General features: G+C 40.3%; 1 pseudogene; it reads right to left on the minus strand.

Annotated features, from left to right (window-relative positions):
* Positions 1-13,721: 13,721 nt before the first annotated feature.
* On the minus strand, positions 13,722-15,094 carry LOC118903137 (annotated as a pseudogene).
* Positions 15,095-16,052: the final 958 nt, after the last annotated feature.

A 16,052-nucleotide genomic window follows, 5' to 3' on the forward strand; every position in this document is an offset into this window, starting at 1 on the left:
ATTTTTATTGGAGTATAGTTGCTTTACAATGTTGTGTTAGTTTCTACTGTATTGAAAAGTGAATCAGCTATACGTATACATATATCCCCTCTTTTCTGGATTTCCTTCCCATTTAGGTCACCACAGAGCATTGAATAGAGTTCCCTGTGCTATATAGTAGGTTCTCACTAGTTGTCTATTTTATACATAGTATCAATAGTGTATATATGTCGATCCCAATCTCCCAACTTAAAATGTTTGCTTTTTAAAGTCACTAACTTTTGGGTGAATTTTTTTATGAGGAATAGATAAACTGAACCCTAAAAAAATACGTACCATGGTGTGATATTGTAATTGATAAGAAATATATTTGATCATTTAGACGACCAAATATATTTCTCATATATTTGGTCTTCATCCATGTTTCCTGGATCAGAGTTCCCCACACCCTTGCAATTTCCTTACCAATGAGAACTATGGGAACATCTTTCATTATAATATTTGGTGTCTTGTCCTTAGTTCCTGAAATCTTTTCACAGCCATAAAGGCAAAGTGGGTATCTTATTATTCATAACAAGCCCTTTCCATGAAGACGGGGTTTATGCTAATGAGGTGACTTTAGGAAAGCACCTGAGGATGGGGGCTGGTTTCCAGGGGAACGAACAATGAGGAGAGGGTTGAAATCCCCTGATCTCTGAGGAGGGGAATGGGGGTTGGAGGTTGAATAAATTATCAGTGGCCAGTGATTTAATCAGCCATGCCTATGTAATGAGGCCTCCACAAAAACCCAAAAGGACAGGGTTTGGAGAACTTCCAGGTGGGTGAACACATGGAGATTCTGGGAGAGTGACTCGCAGAGGGCAGGGAAGCTCCCAGCTCTTTCCCATACTGTGCCCTACGCATCTCTTCCATCTGGCTGTTCCTGAGTCCTATCTTTTTCATAATAACCTGGTGATCCAGTAAGTAAAATGTTCCTTTGAGTTCTCTGAGCCACTAGCAAATTAATTGAACCCGAGGAGGGGGTCATGGGAACCTCTGATCTCTCGCCAAGAGTCAGAAGCACAGGTGACAACCTGGACTTGCAGTTGGTACCTGATGCTGAGGGCAGTCTTGGAGGACTGAGCCCTTCACCTGTGGGATCTGACATTACCTCCAGGTAGATAGTGTCGGAATTGAGGTGAATTTTAGGACACCTGGCTGCTGTAGGACAACTGCTTAGGGTGGGAAACACCTTCCCCCTACCCATCTACACTGGAATTGGGTGTAGAACATTTTAGATGGTTTAGTTCAAAGCCCTACATAGGATAATGACATTTACATAATACTTACTATGTGCCTGGCACTGTAACACATGCCGTTCTCAAAAAACCTTATGAACCAAGTGTTATCACCCCTACGAGGAAACTGAGACACAGAAGGATTACAGGACTTGTCCGTGGTTACTCCGCTAAGAGCAGCAAGGCGAGGGTTCAAAGCCAGGCAGCCTGGCTTCAGAGTTTGTGCTCTTAACATTTATACTAAAATCACAACACTTCTTTTTTGAAAATTAGATTCCATTTATTTGAGCTAAGCAAGGACTATGGGAATGTACGCCCTAAATCCTTCTTAGGCGGTCTGTGTAGGCAGACCATCTGTTCCCCTCTACTTTGCTTTGGGCCAAGCTGACCAGCTCCAGGAAGGACTGGGCAGGCTGGTGCGATGGCCACTGTCAAAGGGAGCCTCTGCGAACAGCCTGACCCCATTACAATGCTCCATTTACAAAGATCCTTGAAAACAATATTCTTCCTGACATTAGGATCAGGAATAGTTACAATTGTTCTGAACAATTGGTTGGCTTTGAATAACGACTACTTGGTTTAAAAACAAATATACGTCCCGACAATAGAGGATCTCAGGCTATGCATTTTCTCTCTTCCTCTCTCCAGGCTCTGTTGGATGCCCTAACCCTTGTTTCTGGTTAGATTTCGTCCTAATTCTTTTTATTTCATGTGTCTGCAATTTGTGAATGCTTGTAAGTTTTTCTAAACACATTTTAGAGTAAGACAAGGTAGATATCAATCCATTAATAAAATGATGGGTGAGAGGACAGTTTTGAGTACTTGTGTAAGTTACAGAATTTAACTTAGGATGCTCTAATATTTTCATCTTGAATCTGAAGTGTGTGTGTGTGTGTGTGTGTATAAATTATACCATACGTCACCCAGTTAGAAACTCTGGAATATTACTAAAAAAAAAAGTTCTGGGCCAGAGAAGAAGAAAGAGGTTTGCTGCAGACATCAGTTAGAATGCTCTCAGGTAAACGAAACGAAAATCCTAAACTACAAGGAGACACAAAGTTGAAGCCCATTGATTTTTATTTACCAAGAAGTCTGGAGCAGCCCTTCCAGAGTCATTTCATCAGCTCCTCCATGAATGCGTGGGGGACTGGTGTCGGATGTTCTCTTGGACTCTGCCCTGAGGTGGCAAGGTGGCTTCTGTCACTTCCTCCATCACTTCCTCGGGTGACTGCTTCTCAGGGCAAGCCAGGATGGCAAGAAACCTCTCCTTGGATACCCTCCTGTTTTCATCACGGAGGAGCAACGCTTCTAAGAAGGACTCCAGAAGACGGCCTCTTCCATCTCCTTGTTCAAAACTATCTGACACGGGCATTCTCAGCTGCGAGGGAAGCTGGGAAAGGCAATGTGGAGCTTTCCATCCTTCAGAGTGGAAAGCAAGAAAGCAGAAATGGGGCTGGGAACAGTTGTTCAGAAGCCAAACATTGCTGTCTGCCACAAGAATTCAATAAAAAACACTGATTATATAGAATATTTACTAAAGGGGATGGCCTTGGGCAATGAGTGATCAGAACAGAGGTGGCCTTGAACAGCAGGTTAGACTGAAATGGGGTTGCCCTTTACATATTAGTCTCGACTAGATACAAGTCCCCCAAAACATTAGCGAAATTCTCACAAGAATGTTCGTGTTAACTGTGTAGTTCTTCCCAGGAAAGAGCTAGAAGGGCTTTTGTGGAATCAAGCTTGAGGAGAGAGGTAAGCTGGTTGTCAGCAGCCCCGGGGATGCTTCCTGGGTCACCTCTGGAGGTTGAAGGGCAGGTCAAGGCTGCGGGTTCTTAGAATGACCACCTGCCTTTGTCAGAGCAGCTCTGTATTTGTTATCTTTCTACACAGAGTTTAAAAAGCATTTAGAGGCTCACAAAATGTCTGATAAACACGGGTAATTTGTTGCAGCTGTAGACTAGGGTTTCTCAAAATGTGGTCTGCACCAGAATCCCCTAGGCCTGCTTGTCTAAAATTCAGTTTCCCAGATCCTATTCCAGGCCCATAAATTAGATATTCTGATTCACTGATTTGGGGCAGGGACAAAGTTTCTGTATTTCAAGCAAAATCTAAAGTTGGAAACCCACCGAGATTCCCTATAACCAATAATGCCCTAAAAAGACACCTATTTCAATAATTAGGGATGTGAGCAAAGATTAAGTTACAAAGATGATGATCCCCTTGTCTTTGAAGTTGATTTTTTTTTTTCTTCTTTCCTAAATTCTTGTGTTTGACATTCAGCCTTGAAATTCTCATACAGATTCTGAAATTACATTCCTGGTTTCTCTTGGCTTGTGTCTATGTATGCAAATTAAAAAGTGAAATATTCATTGAAAGTGTTATATATAAGTCACTTTTTGGCTCCTGCCAGGAATGCTTTGTTCATTTCATCAATGAGGCAATATTTTAGAGTAATTGTTTTAAATGCAGACTTTTTCTTTTCCAGGAGTTAAATCAAAACAGGCAAGTACAGACAAATGCAAGCAGTGCTTTGTGAATGGCTGAAATTCAGGTACCCTTTCATTACATCACAGCAGCAAGAGACAGATTAAATTTCAAGTATGGAGACTTTCAATATTGTTCTTGTGATTGCAAAGCGTCCACAGGCATTCCTTTGCACTAATAATTACCCTTCTCAGTTAATGCAATTGTTCCTAAAAATCAAACAGAAAGGTCCTAAGAAAATTAGTTTCTTTTTGTTTATCCCAGTATGACAGGATCAACTGTAGACTACTTAAATGCTCTTGCTTCAGTTTCTGTACGGTGGTTTTCAATTCAGAGTTAAGCTTATGCTTTCACACTTAAAAGCCTGTTTATAGGATCATTTTTAATCCTCTTCTGAAAAGGTTTAATTTACAATTGAGCATGCTCTCTCCTCCACTTTAATTGTTCACAACAATGCAAATGGAAATGTCCTTTACAGCATGGAAAATGGGGGATAAGAGAATTCTCACATGTTGACTTTCAATATGTTTTTCTAATTTCTCCAGAAATGGCATTATATTTGAATAAGTGCCCTCTTCAATCACAATGGAAACATGGACCCAAAGAACGAGAGAGAGCACAGGTTTGTGTCGCAAAGGCAAGCACACCAGGACCCAGCACAGTAATAAAGAGTGACAGCTTTGATTAATGACTAAAATGAGTAATAATTCTGTCCAGGCTTTATTTCCTTGCCTTTGCCTTCTGATTCCCTGCTTCCCTTTTCCCCTTCTTAATTTCAGTGACTACTCATCTCTTGTTCATCTTTAAAAGTTCTTTGTAGGGTTTCTTCAAAATTATATTTTGTATATTTTAGAAAAATACCAAGGCAATAAGAGAAGATGAAGAACTGAAATGAGCAGGGAGAGTGAGCTGCAGTAAATCGCAAGTTCAAAAAAGGGTCCCTAATAATTGACTGCTCAAGTTGGAAATGTTAACGCACACAATGCGCACACACACAAGCGCGCTCACACACAATGCGCACACACAAAAGCACACGCACACACACGAGTATATTAAAAGCAAAGAGTAAAGATAGTTCTTACTTAATGTGCCCTTTTAAAAAGGGTATGACCCTACCTTTCATCATGAAAATAAAGAGCCTTATTAGCATGAAATGATTCTGTCCCTTCATTCTGTCTACTTTGGGAGTTTCCATTTGCTTCATTTCCATTTCTATTTGTATTTATGTCTTAATAGCAAAAGTCAACCTGATCCCAAATGGAGCTCACAGCCATGATGTAGAATAGAGATCACTGATAAAAGGTAATCCCCTTTGCTCCCAGCCTGGTGGATGAGATCTGGATAGATTAAACAGATTTGGACCAAACCAACAGTGCACTCCCTGATTTATGAAAGTCCAAGCTGTGACCTTGGTATCACACCAGAAACCATTCTTTGGATGCCCGACCCAGGAAATACAGTCACTCCTCTTCTTCTCTGGCAAGGTGGAATCATTAAGGAAACCCAAGGATCAGAAAGCTCACCAAGTTTGGAGACCATCAACTGGCCTGCAGATATATGTTGTTTGGCTCATATAGGTTTTTAATATTTTAAATTCATTGCCAGCATTTAAAAACATGAGATTTAACATAGAAAAGCAAGATAATTGATATTTTTTGAAAAACTAAGATATCTGGCAGCACCAAGCCTGTGCGTGGCAGTGATTGGCAAGAACAAAGTAGATGCTACTCCCCCCTTTGGACAGAAGGGGTGCCCTCCTTCCAGTTTTCAGTCTCCACCCCCACCTCTTGCCCATGGCCTGCCCACTTCACCCACAGCTACTGTCTGCCTGGCCTCTATTGACATCTGAATTTGAGTCTCCTGATTCAGCTCAGCATCTGCACTTTTCCAGGTGAGGAGACACGATCGTAAGAATTGAAAGCCTTGACTGAAGTTGCAAGTTCAGTTGAAGCCAGCTTATCCCTCAGTGGGGTAAAGAGGAGCAGAACACAGTGAGTCAAACTCCCCTGTGCTGAGCAGGTGATGGAGCGTCATTCCAGACACCAGTGAGTGGGAACCCCAGAGGACAGGTGTGTGGGCAGAATTCCTTACACCTGGATATGCTTCTGCTTTCTCCCAGTAAACTTAGAGTCTCATACCAGGGATTAGAGGTTTATTGTTACTGTTACTAACAACATTAACCTTGCTGGAAAGGCGAGGCCCAATTCCTGGGACCTGATTAGACATGATTTAGTTCTACCATCTAGCAAAGATTGCCCAAGACCCAGGGCATACCAAGGGAAGCCCAGGAGTGGCTGGCCCCCACTGCAGTCAGTAAGACAGGGAAGTAGTGCATGTAGACAATGCTAAAACAGTAATAAAACTGACTAAAAGTCAGCCTACTTTTTATTAATAGCACATGCTAGCAAATCTGAATGATGCCAGTGATACTGAGATGCTCCTCTCTAAAAAAGTATGTTGTTAAGTTCTAAGCAATTGCTGTGGTTATAACTGAATTTTTTTTAAATACAGAAGCAGAAAAATAGCATATTATTTCTACATGAAACTCATAAAATCCTCAGTTAGACATCCTGGCCCAGAACACCTAGACCCAGCTATGTGAATTCACTTTGACAGTAAGTTTTGTGACAGTTTGAAATCCTTTGAGCTGACTTCAGGCTAAGTTTCTGTTTCTAACCCCTGCTGTACTACATCTTCCTGTGTTTAAACAGTAGCTTGGAAATAAACAATGATGGCACAGTGATTGCAGAGACAAGAAACAGAACCTGAGTAATGAATTCTGTCATTGTATGGTGTTTTAATTTGTGTTTACAATCCTTTAACTGCAAAAACCTTTATTTAAAGCCCCTACAATCAATCACACTATCTTGAAGAAACAAATACATGGGTAGTTGCGTTTGGGGAGATTCATTATAAAATGGAATTTTTATAATCTCTGCCAAATTTATCCTCATGTTTAAGATTTTGCATAACTATTTTGTATACGTTGCTTAATGTGAAACATTTTGAAATTAAAATGAATAAAACATGTTCTCTGATCAACTGTGAGTGAAACTGATTTTAAAAATCTAGCTATCTTCTTTTTTTAAGGAATGTGTTAAGATTAATTTTGATGAGGTTATCAACAAATTGGCAGAAATGAAGCCTCAAAAGCCAACTGTAATGTTATTATTCATTACTATGAGTGAACAATATGATGGCTTACATCTTCCCCTTTGTTCAAAGAATACATTAATATAATTAAAAGTTTTAAACCATTACTCTGTGTTTCTTTTCTGACCATTATTATTATGAGTATTATTACTGATCATAATTTTATCTAATAAAGAAGGGTAGTGTTCAAATAGCATGAACTCTGGGTCATGACTATGCCAGAGTTTTCCCATTTTGAAGTGCCATGTTCCACCTTTACCCCAAACTAGATTCCCATGACTTCTCAGATGTAGGTGGCAGGTTTTCACCTGTCCTGCATGTGGACTGGATTTAGTGCCAGCTTATTATCTACAGTAGAATTCGCTGCAATGTGAAATTTTCTCAGAGATCTGGAGACTTGGAGAGCAGTTTACTCCTCAGTTGATTCCACAGCACTTTGCTCACAAATATATATGTCATGAATAAATGTTTGCGTGACCATCTCCCCCAGCAGACATGAGCTCTTATAACAAAGGGAACATGCATTAATTATACTATTTCTATGACATTTCAGGCACCTAATAAACTCCACTGAATGAGTAGACAGATGAATGGATCGATGGACAGAAGGATGGATGGATGGATGAATGGATGGATGGATGGATGGATGGAAGGATGGAAGGATGGAAGGATGGAAGGATGGATGGATGGATGGAAGGATGGATGGATGGATGGATGGATGGAAGGATGGATGGATGGATGGATAGATGAGTACTATCTCATTGAAGAACAACACTTTGCAAATATATGAGATTTACATTCCTACTAAATTAAACAGATACTTCTGAAAGGAGTGATACTTTTTCTTTAAGAGCATACGCTAACCCTAATATCATTGATATCACTTTAAAACTACACCTCACTTGTGTTAAGTATCAGTAAATCTGAACAAATTCTTTGAAATCCTTAAAAGCCCATAGCCAATCAATGATATGGCAGCCTAACATAGCGCAGAGTTTCTCAGACTTCAACTTTATTGCATACTACTTCATCTTTTTGCCCAAACTATTTTATGTGATTATTTAGTAAATATTTTTGTTTAGTTCTGCTTTTTGCTTTTTTAAAACTTATCTTAATACTTTAATTCTGTTATAAGAAATAATACCCATGTATATTTCAGCTTTATGTGCCTCTTATGTTATTTTTCTAATGCACTCTTAAATAAGCACATAAATATCGAAACATATCCTGTCCATCTTAGAACTAAGATCTAGATACCAGCACAGCAGAATGAACATAGGCTTTGGGATAAGATGAACGGGTGTTCAAGACATAGCTTTGCCATTTCCAAGGTAACTTAATGTCATTAAAAGGTAATTCCTCACATACATACGGAGTAAGGAAACTAACCTCACAGAATTGTGACGATTAAATGAAAAACATATGCAGATCTCCCAGTAGGAGCCTTCCATAAATTATTTAGGTGCTCAGTCAGCTGCTACAATGGTGTTGATGGTTTCACTTTTTAAACAAACCCTATTCTTTCTTTCTGCACTTCTCACTCTCTCTAAAAATCTGTTGACCATTCTTATTCTAAATACAGCCTCATAGAACCAACATGCCCAATTTTACGCAAAACAAGCATCAGTCATAGCAACTGCATCGAATAAAAATAAATATGAACAATATAAAAATAAATATGGACAGCTCTCAGGGAGCAAGAGTGGAGAATGGAGAATTCTCCTCCAGACAGTGCTTCCATGTTTCTCTGCCACCTCGGAAACAGCCTGTGGCCCTCCAGACCTTGGGCTCTTTATCTAATAAAACTGAGGGAGTGAATTCTTTTTCCATGTAAAACATTAGTTGGTGAAATGTTCACTGATACACCATCCCTTTGCTTTCTTGGTTTGCCTTTTTCTTATTCTCATTGTGAGAGCATATGTAGAGCGAACGCGACTATGAAAGTGAAAAGATCTTGTACTGGGGTTTCAGGAAAGGATTTTTCAAGTTCAAACAAGTTTTAACTGAAGGTCTCTTAACCCTTCTGCTATTGAACCATCAGCCCAAGCTCTTATCAGGTGTCTGATCCACCCCCCCACACCCACACCTTTCACCCAAATGACACCAACTTGCTTTTATTTATTCTTATCGTGTTGGGGGACTTGCACTCTCAGAGAGAAAATAGATTAAAAACAAGAGCAGAAATCAATAGCTGGAATCTGAACAGTGAACAGAAATTTTAGTTTACATTTTTTTTTTCCCTGAGAGAGAAAAGTGCTTCGAGTTTTGATTGTATAGTACTGGCCTCCAAAGCATTTAATTAAGATGTCTGAGGCAGATAATAACAAATATGAAGGACTTGGTTCCTCAAATGATCACCCTGCAGACATCCCAGAAACAAACAAGCACCAGAGCAAGAATACATGTTTCTCCTCCTGCCCATTCATCCTTTGGACTTAGCAAGCTGGTCATACATGTGCACTCGGAGGTCAGCCTGATTGTGGGTAGAAGAACAAAGAATCTGCCTTCAGGCAGATCTGGGTTCCAATCCTAGATCTGCCATTATCAAAGGTAGATCTGCAAGTAACTTAAGATCTCTGACTCTCAGTTTCCATTTTATAAAAATGGGGATTATGCAAGGTTTTGTGGAAACTGATTAACAAACTGTTCTGATTATTTATTACTGTATAATGCACCACTCCAGAATTTCGTGATATATCAATGACCATGTTATTTTGCTTATGAACTTTGTGGCTCAGGAATTTGGACAGGGAATAGCCAATGTGGCTTGTCTGCACTGTTCTGCCTGGAGACTCGGCTGGGGAGACTCAAATGGCTGGGGCTGACTTGAGCAGATGAGGCCTGGGATTACCTAAGACTTGTTCCCTTGCATGTTTGGTGCCTGAGCTGAGATGATATGGATGGCTGGGGCTCACCGGATCTCTCTCGGTGTAGCACTAGGGCCTCTCCAAGTGATTTCTCCAAAAGGCCTTATCACCATGGCGACCTTAGGATGGTCAGATTTCCCACACGGCAGCTCAGAATTCCAACAGCAAGTGTTCCAGCAAACAAGGTGGAAGCTGGATGGTCTTTTAGGACCTAGCCTTGGAAATCACACAGTGTTATTTTCACTGAGCTCTGTGGGTCGGAACATGCCCTGCTCTCTCAGACTCAAGGGGAGGACACATAGGTACTGTACTTAAAACATGCTATATTTAAAAGCATCAGCCTCACACCTGTAATATTAATCTCCAGAAATATTGTAGATCAGAATCCCCCAAATCAATTCCCTGTTGTAATCATACTATAATAAATAAATCATAAAATATGTGAGCATATACTTCATAAGGCACTTTTATATCCATTGATTCATTATGTTACATTATCCCTATCTTAGCAGGAGAAATATTTTTTCATATATTGGAAGTAACATTCAGAGAAGTTGAATCAGTTCCCCAGGATCACTGGTACATCATTGGTAGTTAATTACACCATTGGTAGCAGCATCCTCAAGCGCTAAAAAGACACGTGCATGCAAACTCAGGAGTGAGGTTATCTATCTCTAATTATCATTAGAATCTGACCTGCATGCTCATTAACTATTTCTCATTTCATATACCCTCAAGAACCTGAAAGTTAAATGCTTGAAAATGCACTGAGTGCAATACACTGACGAAATACCACATTCATATGCCTGTAAAGAAACACTTAATATTGATGCTACTTTGATAATAAATTATATATATATATACACACACACACCTGTACATATGTATATATATATATATGTTATAAAGAGCTTTCATAAACACGAGCACGTTCGATTCTCAAGGAAATATAGTTATACATGATTTTTAATTAAACTCTGGTTTTAAGGTAATTATAGATTCACATACAGATACAAGAAATAAAGCAGAGAGATTCCATGTACTCCAAACCCACTTTTCCATTAGTGGTAACACTGCAAAACTATAGTACAATATTTCAACCATGACATTGACATTCATGTTGCCTTCTCCTGTAGCCACACCCATTCCCCACTGCCTTCCGCCCTCCTTGACACCTGGCAACCACTAATCTGTTCTCCATTTTAATACTTCTGTCGTTTTAGGCATGTTATTGACAGGTTTCCCGTTCTCCGAAAGTAGAGCGTTCCTATGAAACCTTCATAAGCCGAAATGGTGTGAAGCAAAGAAGTGATTACCTGAGGACACATCTTGATAACGATGCACTAAATAAATTGAGATAAAGCACAGATGTTCCCAGACACAGGGAACATAGCCTTTTCAAAAAATGGTGCAAAAGCATTTGGACTTCCACATGCAAAAAACAAAAACAAAACAAAACTTTGACCTAATTCTCTTATTTTATAAGAAAATTAACTCAAAATGGATCACAAACTTAAATGTAGAAAGCAAAACTACAAGGATTTTAGAAAAGTAAACCTAGGAGGAGAAATCTTTGGGATCTAGCTGTAGATTAGAGTTCTTAGTCTTGAGAAAGTCAACAGAAGAAAAAATTGATAAATTAGACTTCATCAAAATTAAAATCTTTGCTCTGTGAAAGACACTTTAAGAAGATGAAAAGACAAGCTACAGGTGAGTAAAATTATTTGCAATCCACATATCTGATAAAGAACTAGTGTCTAGATCACATAAAGAATTCACAAAATTCAACAGTACAAAGCAATTAGGACATGGGCCAACAATATGAGAAGATGTTTCACGAAGGAAGACATACGGGTGGCAAATAAGCACATAAAAGATGTCCAACATCAATGTTCATTGGAGAATTAAAGTAAAGCCACAAAGAGATATCACTGCATACCTATGAGTGGGGTTAAAATAAAAAATAATGACAACACCAAATCCTGGTGACGATGTAGAGAACTTGGGTCACTCATACGTTACTGGTAAAAATATAAAATGGTGTGGCCACTTTAGAAAAGTTTGGCAGTTTGTTAAATAACTAAACATACAACTATCATATAACTGAGCAATTCAACTCCTAGACATTTTATCCCAGAAAAATGAAGATACTTGTTCACATCAAAAAATGAACAAGAATGTATAGATTTACTCATCATAAGCCCCAAACTGGAAATAACACAGATGACTTTCAACAGCCGAAAACCTCCTTTTGTTGGCCCTTAGGATGAGTGAAGTTTTGAAATGTAGAGATGATCTCTGACATTTCTAATGGATACCTGCATGTTCTTACTATGTAAATAAAATTGCTGGTATGAAGTGACATTAAAGTTTGTAAGTAAATGAATTCTTCCTAACTTTACTCCCAGAAGGAAGTTTAGATAAGCTATAGCTTTTTAACATATAAATCTACTTTGGAACATAGCAATACAGCTTATACTGTATGAAAGTCTTATGACTTTTTTCCTTTTAGATTTTTGTAATTGACTGAAGAATTATTACATCTCCATTTTTGCATATGAAGATAAATGACTTGCTCCAAGTAACGCAGGTAGTAAATGGCTAGAATTTGAACTGTTAAATCCATGCTTTACTGCCTGTAAGATTCTTCTAGAACAAATCTGATTGTAGACTATTTTGTGTGTATGTTTGTGTTTTACTTGATCCTCAGGGGAAATAAGGGTGTTAATACTTTGATTTTTCAGATGTTGGAAATAATTCTGGAGAATCAACTTGCCTGATGAATGCAGAGCTTAATTGAACTGTCTTGATTCCAAATCCTTTAAATTTGACCTGAAAACTTCCCTTACTGGAATATCTTTTGGTATTCTCATATGGTTGCATATTTAGTATAATATTTGCCTCTATTTCATTTTGTTGGTTACTTAACTTTTTGGTTCATCTCAAGTTGCAATCTGATTGGGGACAGAAGCTGGAACTTGTACATTTATCAACTTTTAAATCAGTTTTAAGACATTGCTACCTTTTTACTGAGTATAAAAACAAGACTGAGTAAATTTAATTATATGGAAACACAGGCAAGGGACTGGAAAATTGATTAGAAACTTTCCGAAAAGTCAAGTACTGATTTTTCTTTTCCTTGAAAAGAAACTATTTCGGGGACTTCCCTGGTGGCGCAGTGCTTAAGAATCCGCCTGCCAATGCAGGGAACACGGGTTCGAGCCCTGGTCCAGGAAGATCCCACATGCCGTGCGCCACAGCTACTGAGCGTGCGCTCTAGAGCCCACGAGCCACAATTACTGAGCCCACGTGCCATGACTACTTAAGCTGGCGCGCCTAGAGCCCGTGCTCCGCAACAAGAGAAGCCACCACAATGAGAAGCCCGTGCACCGCAACGAAGAGTAGTCCCCACTCGCCGCAACTAGAGAAAGCCCGCCCGCAGCAAGGAAGACCCAACACAACCAATAAATAAATAAATAAATAAACTATTTCTACTGCAATTTCTAATGCCAACTATGGCTTCCTCTAACTTTTCTCCTTTTTTACAGAGAACTGTATTTGCTTCCCAAACAACAAAAAAATCCAGTGAGATACACACCTGATATAAAAGTATCCACAAGTCCTTACAGTACCTCTTTTTCAGTGTTCCTACTCATCTCCAAAAGAGCAAGGACAGGATAGGAAAGACAGCATTTAGTTTTTCATGAAGTGTAATTATTAAAAGAGATTAATCCTGGAAATTATGCTTTTCTATGGTAGTCCTTAATGTTTATGGATCAGGAAATAAAAGAGCCCACTACTCCACAAACATAACCAACCTATATAAATAATGAAATTACTCACACTGTGAGGCCGAGAGCATACTCCATTCTCTGTTTTGGATTTGCAAAAGCGAAGGTATAAGTTCGTGTGTCTTGGGAATGAATGATGCATAAGTTTGAACCATCAGAAGGGTTTTTCATCATAGCTGAAGCCATTTTATCATGTAGAAATTCCCTTTTTCCTATTTTACGTAACGAAAGGCCATTCTTAAGAATACGTGGTCCGACAACTAACACACTCTCAGGATTTGTTACTTGTCTGTGATTTATACTGACTCTGCCTTCTGTGATCACCTGATACCCTCAGGGACCATCTGGAATGGCATTTACTTTGCAGCAAATCTAGGATGCTTGTTCCAGGGTCAAGAAGTAATTCAGAAACGAAGCTTCTTTCAACAACTCTTATAACCCTCGATCGCACATGACCTCCAGTGCATCTATGCTGCTAAAGGGTTTGTGTGCACCTTTTAGCAGAGTCCAGCCCTTCTCGTTCCTCAACGAGCTTTGTGACTTATGCAGCAAGTCGTTTTTGAGGACCCCGCTTTTCTGGCTCTTTGACATGTAGCTGCATTATGTGGTCAATCTCTGCAAGGGGCAGAAAAGTGAAGAGCTTCAGGGACCTTTCTACCCAATCATCTTGCTGCCTGACAAAAAATCGATACCATGAGCCAAAAACAGCGTTACCAGCAGACTTTCCCAGTTTTGCTCCAGCTGTAATTAGAGGAACAGAGATTCCAAATATAATACATCTTCTCCAGTCAACTTGTGGATGAACTCAGATTCGGACATGATATTGTTTAGTTGATCAGATCCACCCAGCTGGACCCGGCATCCATAACGATGGAACATGTAGTAGAAATCAGAGGCCTGTAGCACCTGGTATTAAAACTCGGCCAAACTCCTGCCTTCGAGGCGCTTGAGGTTCAGCCGCGCGCCCATGCGGAAGTGGCCGCGCAATGCCGCTAGGGAGTCCACCAGGGGCTGCTTCCGGTACCAGGCGGGGTTGTGCAGCACCATGAAGCTGCCCCAGGTCTGCCCATTAGTGAACAGCCGCTGGGGATGAGCCTCTAGTCCTCGGAGCAGGCGCGCGCGCACCGCTTCACACAGGCTCCGCGTCCAGCGCCTAGTGCTCTGCGGTGCCGCAGCTTTGGTCTCGCGGGCGCGCCATGGCTCCTCCCACCAGCGTGGTCACGTGGGTGCGCGCTCGCTGGAAGGGAGGCCCCAAAGCGCCAGCAGGTGCCCTACAGGAAGCCAGTCCGCCGCGGGGTCGAAGCCGCCGTGGATGGCCTGGGGAAAACTGCTTGCCAGGCCGCGGTCAAAAAGCTGGGGGAGCTCTGTCTTCGTTTCTCTCTCTCTGGGGAGAATTCCTTGAACCGACCCCGAGCCTTCTGCACCGCCAGCAACCCCTGGGCGCCCAAGTGGGCTTTACACAGCCCCGGGGCAAGACCCCTGACCGGCCTGGGCTCCCAAACCACCGGCCCCAGGAAATGCACCGCAACAGGGGCGTCGCCATCCTGGCCGCAGCAGGAAGGAAATGCTGCCTCATGTGGGTTTATTTTTTGTTTTTTTCTGTTTGTTAATTTTTATCTTATATTGGAGTATAGTTGATGTACAACGTTGTGTTAGTTTCAGGTGTACAGCAGAGTGATTCAGTTATGCATATATATTTATGTTCTTTTTCAAATTTTTTTCCTATTTAGGTTATTACAAGATATTGAGTATAGTTTCCTGTGCCATACAGTAGGTCCCTGTTGATTATTTTATATATCGTAGTGTGTATATGTTAATCCCAAACTCCTGATTTATCCCTCCCCCCAGCATCATGTGGTTTTGATGAGAAATAAGATCACGTGTGTAGAGACTCTTGGCAAATTGGCGAATGCTACCCCAATTTTATTTTGAGGTCTGACTAAAGATTGTACACTTCGCCCAGAAGTAGAATTTTATGTACAGAATTGTTATTTTTCTGTAAAATATTCATGTAGAAGATGTGATTTGAAAACTTTAAAAAGTTCTGTGGTAAAACGATAATCTCATTTTCTCTAGCTGGAGAAAAATGTCTTATGGGTGTTCCCTATAAGAGAAGCAATATGTTTCGTTGGAGCAGTTGGCTGAGATGGAAGAAAGGCAAGCATAATAAAAGGTGCCTATAAAATCAGTCAAGTAAAACATCAAGTGCTGGAAAAAGAGCTCAGCGTTTTAATTGTCTTTCAGGAGTTTGTTCTGGGTGTGCAGGCAAAATGATAACGGCAAATTTCAAAGGCAGCCTCTCTGAACGACTTCCTCTGAAATCCTACAGAACTGGTAGCATTCTGATAGTCTCTAGGTGAGAAATGAGGACGCAGAGCAGGTGGTTGAATGTTATTATGACTTGGAGATAAGCATATGCCTTGGCAACTCTAAACAAGAACCAATGAGTCTGCTGTCAACTTCAGGAAGGAGGCAGCCCTTTGAAATGCCTGCAGCGCAAG

The sequence above is a fragment of the Balaenoptera musculus genome, chromosome 11, assembly GCF_009873245.2.
Source record: "Balaenoptera musculus isolate JJ_BM4_2016_0621 chromosome 11, mBalMus1.pri.v3, whole genome shotgun sequence".
Lineage (NCBI taxonomy): Eukaryota > Metazoa > Chordata > Mammalia > Artiodactyla > Balaenopteridae > Balaenoptera > Balaenoptera musculus.